The 12200-nt window shown below is 48.6% G+C and overlaps 1 protein-coding gene across 1 annotated transcript in view; it reads right to left on the bottom strand.

Moving 5' to 3' along the window:
• LOC119951479 (sodium- and chloride-dependent neutral and basic amino acid transporter B(0+)-like) overlaps nt 1-12200 on the bottom strand; it is a 160468-nt gene that overhangs the window by 55444 nt on the left and 92824 nt on the right. The window lies entirely within an intron of this gene.

The raw sequence follows: 12200 nt of genomic DNA, 5'->3' as shown, positions 1-12200 counted from the left end.
AACATTATTTTGCTTTAAAAAATACTTTTCCATTTCTGCTGTACCACACCTGTAAAGTGGGCTGTGTGCTCCCCATACCACAATCCAGTAAAAGTTGTGGGTCAGATGAACTCCATGATACACTTTGGGGTTCTCTAAACCCTGGCGTATAACACCCCACACCTAAGAGACATGTTCACGGACTCACTGGCAAGGGGCACCCTGACCCCACGCTAGCGCGGGCCGCAATTTCACTGATACCAAAAAAAGATAAAGACCTGACAGAATGTGAGTCATACAGACATATTTCACTGCTGAGCATTGATGCGAAAGTACTTGCAAAGGTCCTGTCCAAAAGGCTGGAGGGCTGTGTACCAGAGGTGGTCGCAGAGGACCAAACAGGCTTTGTCAAGGGTAGGCAAGGGTAGGCAGCTCACAGCGAACATCAGGAGGCTGCTGAACGTAATAATGACCCCCTCCGGGGAGAGAAAACTGGAGGTGATTGTCTCCCTGGACGCAGAAAAGGCCTTCGACAGAGTCGAATGGAAATACCTCCTCGAAGTACTGGAACGTTTGGGCTAGGAGTGGGGTTCAACGCCTGGGTGAGGCTCCTGTACAACACTCCCAAAGCGAGTGTCCAAACTAACACCACCAGCTCTGAATACATCTAGCTAGCGATTGAACCCCTTGCTGGAAGGGGATCCGGAGAGGCGATAGAGAGCACAGAGTCTCACTCTATGCAGATGACCTGCTCCTCTATGTCTCAAAGCCACAGGAGGGTTTGAAGGCAATACTACAAATACTGAAAGAGTTTGGAACATTCTCGGGGTACAAACCTAATCTGGGCAAAAGCGAAGCATTCCCAGTGAACCCAAACAGGAGAGGGAGAGAGCTGGAGGGGCTCCCGTTCAAAACGGCCCAGAACAGATTCCGCTACCTGGGGATCCAGATATTCAGAGATTGGACACAGATCCATAAGTGGAACCTGGCCAGCCTGGTAGAGGAAGTATGAAAATACCATCAACGGTGGGGCTCACTCCCACTCTCCCTGGTGGGGAGAGTGTAGATGATCAAATTCCTGTTTAAATCCATTCCGATCTTCATCCCCAAGGCCTTTTTCCAAAAAGTAGACAGTCTGATCATGGTGTTTGTTTGGGGGTATAAGAACCCTAGAATTCCCAAACAGACACTGTAAAGAAGGAAAATCAAAGGGGTTTGGCCTTACAAAACCTACAATACTACCACTGGGCAGCAACGGCAGAAAGAGTGAGGGGATGGGTACAAGAACCCGACACAGATTGGGTACAAATGGAGGTGGCATCCTGTAAAGGAACAACCCTCCGGGCCCTGGCCACAGCAGCACTCCCATCCTCCTCAACAAGTTACACAGCGAGCCCAGTGGTAGCGGCCACACTGAGAGCGTGGATCCAGCTGAGACAACACTTCAGGATAGCCAAAATGTCCCCCATGGCTCCCATATGCGACAATCTCAAATTCCTACCCCCCAACCATGCTGGATACTACCTTCAATAGATGGAGGCAGGGCGGGGGCACATTGACGGTCGGGGACGTAAGGCACAGACTGACGACACTAGACGAACTGACGAGGAAGTGGCGGCTAGCAAAAGGAAAGGAAATGAGGCATCTCCAAACAAATACTTCCTCCGCAAAGATGTTAGGGTACCCCGAGGCCCCAGAAACCACGCTACTCGAGGACCTGATAGGCACAAGCAAAGAGAAGGGGGGGCTATATGGGAATATATACGGGCAGCTACTGGACAGAGCCCAGACTCCACTGGACGAGACCAGACAAAAATGGGAGGTCTAACTGGGGTCAGAGGTAGGATGGGGACACTGGAGCGAAACACTGAGCAGGGTGAACTCCTCCTACCCAAGGGTCAGCCTAATACAGCTCAAAGTGGTGCACAGAGCGCACCTGACCAGAACCCGAATGAAATTGCAGATGCACTAGTGATGATTTACCAAAATTCACTAGACTCTGGGGTGGTCCCGGTGGATTGGAAATTAGCAAACATGACACAACTGTTTAAAAAAGGAGGTCGGCAGAGAGCAGGAAATTATAGGCCAGTGAGCTTAACTTCGGTAGTAGGGAAGATGCTGGAATCTATCATCAAGGAAGAAATAACGAAGCATCTGGATAGAAATTGTCCCATTGGGCAGACACAGCATGGGTTCATAAAGGGCAGGTCATGCCTAACCAATCTTGTGGAATTTTTTGAGGACATTACCAGTGCAGTAGATAATGGGGAGCCAATGGATGTGGTATATCTGGATTTCCAGAAAACCTTTGACAAGGTGCCACACAAAAGGTTGCTGTATCAGATAAAGTTGCATGGCATTAAGGGTAACGTAGTAGCATGGATAGAGGATTGGTTAATTAATAGAAAGCAAAGAGTGGGGATTAATGGGTGTTTCTCTGGTTGGAAATCAGTAGCTAGTGGTGTCCCTCAGGGATCCGTGTAGGGCCCACAATTGTTCACAATTTACATAGATGATTTGGAGTTGGGGACCAAGGGCAATGTGTCCAAGTTTTCAGATGACACTAAGATGAGTGGTAAAGCGAAAAGTGCAGAGGATACTTAAGGGGGAGGGGGAGCAGCCCCAAGTCGTAGTCCACATTGGCACTAACGACATAGGTAGGAAAGGGGACAAGGATGTCAGGCAGGCCTTTAGGGAGCTAGGATGGAAGCTCAGAGCGAGAACAAACAGAGTTGTTATCTCTGGGTTGTTGCCCGTGCCACGTGATAGTGAGATGAGGAATAGGGAGAGAGAGCAATTAAACACGTGGCTACAGGGATGGTGCAGGCGGGAGGGATTCAGATTTCTGGATAACTGGGGCTCTTTCTGGGGAAGGTGGGACCTCTATAGACAGGATGGTCTACATCTGAACCTGAGGGGCACCAATATCCTGGGGGGGAGATTTGTTAGTGCTCTTTGGGGGGATTTAAACTAATTCAGCAGGGGCATGGGAACCTGGATTGTAGTTTTGGGGTACGGGAGATTGAGAGTATAGAGGTCAGGAGCACAGATTTGACTTCGCAGGAGGGTGCCAGTGTTCAGGTAGGTGGTTTGAAGTCTGTCTACTTCAATGCCAGGAGTATACGAAATAAGGTAGAGGAACTGGCAGCATGGGTTGGTACCTGGGACTTCGATGTTGTGGCCATTTCAGAGACATGGATAGAGCAGGGACAGGAATGGTTGTTGCAGGTTCCGGGGTTTAGGTGTTTTAGTAAGCTCAGAGAAGGGGGCAAAAGAGGGGGAGGTGTGGCGCTGCTAGTCAAGGACAGTATTACGGTGGCGGAAAGGATGCTAGATGGGGACTCTTCTTCTGAGGTAGTATGGGCTGAGGTTAGAAACAGGAAAGGAGAGGTCACCCTGTTGGGAGTTTTCTATAGGCCACCTAATAGTTCTAGGGATGTAGAGGAAAGGATGGCGAAGATGATTATGGAAAAGAGCGAAAGTAACAGGGTAGTTGTTATGGGAGACTTTAACTTTCCAAATATTGACTGGAAAAGATATAGTTCGAGTACATTAGATGGGTCATTCTTTGTACAATGTGTGCAGGAGGGTTTCCTGACACAATATGTTGACAGGCCAACAAGAGGCAAGGCCACATTGGATTTGGTTTTGGGTAATGAACCAGGCCAGGTGTTAGATCTGGAGGTAGGTGAGCACTTTGGAAACAGTGACCACAATTCGGTGACCTTTACGTTAGTGATGGAAAGGGATAAGTATACCCCGCAGGGCAAGAGTTATAGCTGGGGGAAGGGCAATTATGATGCCATTAGACATGACTTAGGATGTGTTGGTTGGAGAAGTAGGCTGCAAGGGTTGGGCACACTGGATATGTGGAGCTTGTTCAAGGAACAGCTATTGCATGTTCTTGATAAGTACGTACCAGTCAGGCAGGGAGGAAGGGGTCGAGCGAGGGAACCGTGGTTTACCAAAGAAGTGGAATCTCTTGTTAAGAGGAAGAAGGAGGCCTATGTGAAGATGAGGCGTGAAGTTTCAGTTGGGGCGCTTGATAGTTACAAGGAAGCGAGGAAGGATCTAAAGAGAGAGCTGAGACGAGCAAGGAGGGGACATGAGAAGTCTTTGGCAGGTAGGATCAAGGAAAACCCAAAAGCTTTCTATAGGTATGTCAGGAATAAAAGAATGACTAGGGTAAGAGTAGGGCCAGTCAAGGACAGTGGTGGGAAGTTGTGTGTGGAGGCTGAGGAGATAAGCGAGATACTAAATGAATACTTTTCGTCAGTATTCACTCAAGAAAAAGATAATATTGTGGAGGAGAATGCTGAGACCCAGGCTATTAGAATAGATGGCATTGAGGTGCGTAGGGAAGAAGTGTTGGCAATTCTGGACAAGGTGAAAATAGATAAGTCCCCGGGGCCGGATGGGATTTATCCTAGGATTCTCTGGGAAGCCAGGGAAGAGATTGCTGAGCCTTTGGCTTTGATTTTTAGGTCATTATTGGCTACAGGAATAGTGCCAGAGGACTGGAGGATAGCAAATGTGGTCCCTTTGTTCAAGAAGGGGAGTAGAGATAACCCCGGTAACTATAGGCCGGTGAGCCTAACGTCTGTGGTGGGTAAAGTCTTGGAGAGGATTATAAAAGATACGATTTATAATCATCTAGATAGGAATAATATGATTAGGGACAGTCAGCATGGTTTTGTGAAGGGTAGGTCATGCCTCACAAACCTTATCGAGTTCTTTGAGAAGGTGACTGAACAGGTAGACGAGGGTAGAGCAGTTGATGTGGTGTATATGGATTTCAGTAAAGCGTTTGATAAGGTTCCCCACGGTCGGCTATTGCAGAAAATACGGAGGCTGGGGATTGAGGGTGATTTAGAGATGTGGATCAGAAATTGGCTAGTTGAAAGAAGACAGAGAGTGGTAGTTGATGGGAAATGTTCAGAATGGAGTTCAGTTACGAGTGGCGTACCACAAGGATCTGTTCCGGGGCCGTTGCTGTTTGTCATTTTTATAAATGACCTAGAGGAGGGCGCAGAAGGATGGGTGAGTAAATTTGCAGACAACACTAAAGTCGGTGGAGTTGTAGACAGTGCGGAAAGATGTTGCAGGTTACAGAGGGACATAGATAAGCTGCAGAGCTGGGCTGAGAGGTGGCAAATGGAGTTTAATGTGGATAAGTGTGAGGTGATTCACTTTGGAAAGAATAACAGAAATGCGGAATATTTGGCTAATGGTAAAATTCTTGGTAGTGTGGATGAGCAGAGGGATCTCGGTGTCCATGTACATAGATCCCTGAAAGTTGCCACCCAGGTTGATAGGGTTGTGAAGAAGGCCTATGGTGTGTTGGCCTTTATTGTTAGAGGGATTGAGTTCCGGAGCCATGAGGTCATGTTGCAGTTGTACAAAACTCTAGTACGGCCGCATTTGGAGTATTGCGTACAGTTCTGGTCGCCTCATTATAGGAAGGACGTGGAAGCTTTGGAACGGGTGCAGAGGAGATTTACCAGGATGTTGCCTGGTATGGAGGGAAATTCTTATGAGGAAAGGCTGATGGACTTGAGGTTGTTTTCGTTAGAGAGAAGAAGGTTGAGAGGTGACTTAATAGAGGCATACAAAATGATCAGAGGGTTAGATAGGGTGGACAGCGAGAGCCTTCTCCCACGGATGAAGGTGGCTAGCACGAGGGGACATAGCCTTAAATTGAGGGGTAATAGATATAGGACAGAGGTCAGAGGTGGGTTTTTTATGCAAAGAGTGGTGAGGCCGTGGAATGCCCTACCTGCAACAGTAGTGAACACGCCAACATTGAGGGCATTTAAAAATTTATTGGATAAGCATATGGATGATAAGGGCATAGTGTAGGTTAGATGGCCTTTAGATTTTTTCCATGTCAGTGCAACATCGAGGGCCGAAGGGCCTGTACTGCGCTGTATCGTTCTATGTTCTATGTTCTATGATACTGGAAGTCTGCAGAGGGATTTGGATAGGTTAAGTGAATGGGCTAGAGTCTGCCAGATGGAATACAATGTCGACAAATGTGAGGTTATCCATTTTGGTAGGAATAACAGCAAACAAGATTATTATTTAAATGATAAAATATTAAAGCATTCCGCTGTGCAGAGAGACCTGGGTGTGCTAGTGCATGAGTCACAGAAAGTTGGTTTACAGGTGCAACAGGTGATTAAGAAGGCAAATGGAATTTTGTCCTTCATTGCTAGAGAGATGGAGTTTAAGACTAGGGAGATTATGCTGCAATTGTATAAGGTGTTAGTAAGGCCACACCTGGAGTATTGTGTTCAGTTTTGGTCTCATTACTTGAGGAAGGACGTACTGGCACTGGAGGGTGTGCAGAGGAGATTCACTAGGTTAATCCCAGAGCTGAAGGGGTTGGATTATGAGGAGAGGTTGAGTAGACTGGACTGTACTCGTTGGAATTTAGAAGGATGAAGGGGGGATTTTATAGAAACATTTAAAATTATGACGGGAATAGATAGGATAGATGCGGGCATGTTGTTTCCACTGGCAGGTGAAAGCAGAACTAGGGGACATAGCCTCAAAATAAGGGGAAGTAGATTTAGGACTGAGTTTAGGACGGACTTCTTCACCCAAAGGGTTGTGAATCTATGGAATTCCTTGCCCAGTGAAGCAGTTGAGGCTCCTTCATTAAATGTTTTTAAGGTAAAGATTGATAGTTTTTTGAAGAATAAAGGGATTAAGGGTTATGGTGTTCGGGCCGGAAAGTGGAGCTGAGTCCACAAAAGATCAGCCATGATCTCATTGAATGGCGGAGCAGGCTCGAGGGGCCAGATGGCCTACTCCTGCCCCTAGTTCTTATGTTCTTATGTTCTAACAGGTTCTTCCCGGAGGTGGAGGATGAATGTAAGCGGTGCCAGAGGGGTCCGGCCAACCACACCCACATGTTTTGGGCTTGTCCGAAGCTTGCTGGGTTCTGGGTAGCCTTCTCCGAAACAATGTTCAGGGTTGTGGGGGTGAGGGTGAAGCCATGCCCAATAGTGGAAATCTTCGGGGTATCGGAGCAGCCAGTTACACATGGGGAAGGGGGCTAACGGCCTCGCTTTCGCTTCCCTAATCGCACGCCGGAGAATCCTTCTCGGCTGGCGATCGGCAGCACCACCCACAGCTGCAGACTGGCTTGCTGACCTTTTGGAATTTCTCCACCTGGTGAAGATTAATTACGCCATCCGAGGGTCAGAGGAAGGCTTCCTGGACACTTGGGGGGCAGTTTGTCGGTCTGTTCCAAAACCTGTTTGAGGCCAGCAACGAGGAGTAAGCTAATAAGAATTTGAAAAAAAAAACACCAAGATAGATGAGGTAGCAAAAGACTGCACAACCCGGGGGGTGGCGGGGTGGCGGGGGGGGGGGGGGGGGGGGGGGGGGGGGAGGTGGGCAACGGGGAAGGGGGAGGAACTGATCCAGAGGGCAACAAAATGCACACAGGGTCAGATAAACGAAGAACAAACTAAACCTCTCTGTATAATAAAGGAAATTAGCACGGGCGAGAAAAATGTGATGTGTATATATACAACTGTTTATAAATATGGGACATGCCAATAAAAATATTTTTTTTTAAATTTAAAAAAGTTTTGTAGGTGAGTTTCCCGGTCCCAGGAGGCCTGAATGCGTTCCCCGATGGAACAGAGACTTGTGCACCGGGGGCAAATCCACACTCATGCACCGAGCCTCTCCTGGTGGCGTGAATGAGCTCCACAATGCATATCAGCGGGGAGATGTAAATGAATGCAAATGGTTCTTAATGACCTATTTGCATCTATCTAGTGGGCCCGGTGCACTGTGCTCCTGCCACCCATGATTCTCCAGTTCCCGCAGCCAGGAATCAATGTGGGCGCGGATCACTTGTAGTCTCTATCAGCATGGCCATCTCAGCCCTTTTGAGGGTCACCAATTACCCCCAGCCCTCCAAACACTGCACTGCCTTCCAATGTCTCCTGTACCAGACAAGCCGTGCTAAACCTCCCCCGCACTCCCCAGGGAACGGGGATCCCCCAGGGACTCCTGTAATAGGAAGACCCCTACAGGAGCCCTTGTAATAGGAGAATCCCCCAAGGGAGCTCTGTATTACGGTTTTAGGTATTAGGGACTTCCCCATCCCCCTCCCAGTGATGCCTGTAATAGGGGTACATCCACAGGGATCCCTCCAATAGGGAGACCCCCCCCCCCCCCCAGGGACACCTGTAATAGGAGGCCCCTCCACGGGGACCTATAGTAGCACCTCCCCCCTGGGATGCCTGTAATAGGGGGATGCCCCAGAGGGATCCATGTCAAAAAAGAGGTAAGTGGGTTCTAAATACTCAGTGGATTCCAATCACTCAAGCATGAGATTTCACCGCACTTATTAGTCTTTGATGTAGGCAATGTTCACAAACAATGGGGCTTCACCACTTAGGCCACTGAACCGTGAAGGGAGATGAATGAATCAAAGCTGCGGATGGTTTGTAGAAGCTGTCAATCACAGGCCACTGCTCGAAAGCTGTGAATGGCTTGCAGCTAATGGTTCTGTGGTAACCAGGTGCAGGCCACAGTTATTCTTCTAGAATGAGCATGTGGATCTTCAAGCTAAGTGTTACAGCTGTAATTCCTCTCACTGCCCTATCTGGACTGCTCTCCAGCTTCCAGACAAGGGTGTGGGGGGAGGAGGGGGGGGGGGGGGGGGGCAGGGTGGTGCAGGTTCTGTGTGGAAGATTCTGTGGGAGAGGACCCTTTAAGCAAGGGGTCCCTTTGAGGTGTCCCCCTATTTTAGTGATCCCTGTGCGAGGTGCCTCCATTACTCGCAGGGTGATCATAAATCAGTTGCAATTCAGCTCCAGAGAGAGAACGTAGGGCGCAATTCTCCGCACTCACGACGGTGCGGAGAATAGCGGGGCTCATAAAATTTTACGGCCACGCTAGTCTGACGCCCTCCCGCTATTCTCCCCCCCCCCACGCCCGAATCCCAATACGTGTCGCTGCCGCCGTTTTTTTACGGCCAGCAGCGATTCACAGCTGGCCGATGGGCCGAGTTCCAAGCCCTTTACGGCTGTTTTTACGAACGGCAAACACAGCTGGTCTGGCCGTTCATAAAAACGGCCGTAAACTGCTGATTTTTAAAACCATGGCACCGATTGGCACGGCAGTACCACGGCCATGCCAAGGGTGCCATGGGCCCACGATCGGTGGGCACCGATCGTGGGCAGCGGGTCCGATACCCGTGCACTCTTTGTCCTTCCGCTGCCCCGCTGTATCACTTCGCGGGGCGGCTGAGGGGCATCCCGGCCCGCGCATGCGCGGGTTTCGCGAAAATGCGCGATGACGTCATCCGCGCATGCGCGGGTTGGAGTCTTCCAATCCGCGCATGCGCGGCTGACGTCATATGACGCGTCAGCCGGCGCAAACTCTGGCAAGCAGGCGTGACAATAAATCTAATGTCCTCAGCCTACCACCCACAGTCATGGGGGCTTTACTGTACCACTAGTGCCTAAAGGTAACGGATGGGATTCTCCGGCCTCATAGCCACGTGTTTGTCAGCAGCGGGAAGCAGTGCACCATTTGCTGGTTGCGGGATTCTCTGCTCCTGCCACTGTCAATGTTATTTCCCATTGAAGCCAGCCCGTGGTGCTGGGAAAACCACCAGCAGGGGTGTGCCGCCAGCGCGACAAGAGAATCCCACTGTCACTGAATGGTTAGAGGGCATACAGTCAGGATTACCCCATGACTGGATCATTTTTCTCCAAGTCCCATCCATGGTACAGGAAGAATAACTACATATATATATTACATCTCAGCCTTGTATCCGAAATTCTTTTTTTTGGCGGGGGGGGGGGGGGGGGGGGGGGGGGGGTGTAGCCCTCTAAAATGGACACCAGTATTCAAAATGGAGAACTGCTAAGACTGCAGGGAAAAACAGCCATAGTAAGGACAAACAGCTTAAAGAAGCTTTCAACAGTGAGACACTCGTAAAAACCGGTTTCAAGGCAGGTGCAGAGACTCAGCCAAAGGTGCAAATAGGAAAGCAATCTGCATACTAATGAGATGATACCGGCCCAGTCCCAGATACAATAGAAACATTTTAAGTATCGATTGATACTTTCTATAGCTGCCCAGCCATAATGGCGCCAGAGAACCCAGGTCAATGACCCCTAGGAACCGCCCCCCCGCCATCGAGGAACGACTCCAGGATAGGGGAATTCGAATGATATCGATTGGGAAAGACCCAATTGATACCTAGCAGGTGAAAGAGCCCGCCCCAAGGGGCACGGACCTCTGGGACCTATAAAAAGGTCAAGCACATGATTCGGTCTGTTGCTTCCAGACTCCGGCCTAGGCTGTTGCATCCTGACTCCGACCCCAGCCTCCAAATCCTGTCTTTCATCACCGGCCGTTGAGCATCAGCCATCTTTCAGTAAGTGCCAAAACAACGATCGCTACGTGACCCAGGCATTGCTTATACTCTTGCTGACTATTAGTGAACAGAAGGTGCAGTCCAGAAAGGAACAAAGGCCTTGTCCCCTGACCTTGCTGGTCCCTACTTAGATAAGCATTTAGAACATAGAACATAGAACAGTACAGCACAGAACAGGCCCTTCGGCCCTCAATGTTGTGCCGAGCCATGATCACCCCACTCAAACCCACGTATCCACCCTATACCCGTAACCCAACAACCCCCCCCCTTAACCTTACTTTTATTAGGACACTACGGGCAATTTAGCATGGCCAATCCACCTAACCCGCACATCTTTGGACTGTGGGAGGAAACCGGAGCACCCGGAGGAAACCCACGCACACAGGGGGAGGACGTGCAGACTCCACACAGACAGTGACCCAGCCAGGAATCGAACCTGGGACCCTGGAGCTGTGAAGCATTTATGCTAACCACCATGCTACCCTGCTGCCCCTTTTAGTCCATTTAGTCGTTTAATAGTAGAAATAAGTATTAGTCTTTTAGCGTGTGCATGAGTATTTATTATATCTGTTATAATAAACACTAATTGTTTAGACTTACTGATCGGTGTTAAGACTTATTGCTGTGAACTTGACCTTGATAACTTTTGACGGTGTCTCTGATGGCACCTGGCGACTCCTGAGCATAGATACAGATACAGAGCCAAACCAGTGTTAAGCACATGTCCTTTAAATGGAGGCGTGTTAATCACACTAACAGTAGAACGAGCAATGGGGGGGGTTTCAAAATGGTTAATTGCTGGGCTGATAAAATGACTTAAGCTGATCACATACTGATTTCTGGACATTTCTAAAGTTTGAAAGCATACCAACGTTAACACCCCCAAATCTTCCACAATGCAACATTCTAACCAAACAGGATAGTAGACGATAATTCTTCCCCAGCCAGCTTTGGGGAAAGACATTTTTTTGTAACTCCTTATCTCCAAAGCTGCACTCATAGTTCTACAGTTACCTGCTCAAAAGCACAATGGGTTTTCACAGGGGACCACATTAGCTGAATACCTCAACCCAAAGGCACCCTGCCACATGACTGAGACTTGAGCTGTTTGAATTTCTTTAATTATTTAGCTTTTGAATTATGCATTCCCTCACTGTTTGACCTCAGAAGAAAAACAGGACTTCAGGCAAGCAGCCTGTCTCTGTCGACCATCTTACCACCTAACAGGTAGCTGCCGAAATATGTCAGCCTAAATTTCAAACTCTGGCCCTCATTTATACCGTGAACATTGAAACTTCCGTATGTCCACCTTAAAGACGAATTTGACTCTATGTGCCTTTTTCCATAATGGATTTCCTCGCTTCTGGAAAGACAGGTCTCCCTGCCAATGGACTTTCATTCTGAATTCTGGGCTCATGCAATACCAGAACAATTTGTTAAACTGTGGTTTCACCCTGTACCCCTTCCTTTCCATTGTCCCTCTTTTATTTCTGTCTTTAGATGGGTAGTGAGGGGAGAAATGAGGGCTGTTTTAAGTTAACCCCCCTCCTGTCCATAACAAGTGGAAAAGACGGAAGCCAGTTGATCCGTCCTCACATGATCGTAAAAATAATACCATCCATCCCGCCGGGAGGGGTGGGGTAGAAACGTGACGCTGCAGGGTGGAGAATTCCGTAGCCTATGTTTCCATTCTCCCCCTTCCAACCTTTTCAAAATGTCAACATCAAAATGTTAAAAGTTATAAACATACTTAATCATAGTTGATCGCAAGCTTTCAATTAAAACTTTGTCTGGTTGTTTCAAAAAC

This window comes from Scyliorhinus canicula, chromosome 17 (assembly GCF_902713615.1).
Source record: "Scyliorhinus canicula chromosome 17, sScyCan1.1, whole genome shotgun sequence".
Classification (NCBI taxonomy): domain Eukaryota; kingdom Metazoa; phylum Chordata; class Chondrichthyes; order Carcharhiniformes; family Scyliorhinidae; genus Scyliorhinus; species Scyliorhinus canicula.
Note: the sequence above shows the minus strand (reverse complement) of the source record. Positions and strands in the feature narration are given on the sequence as shown.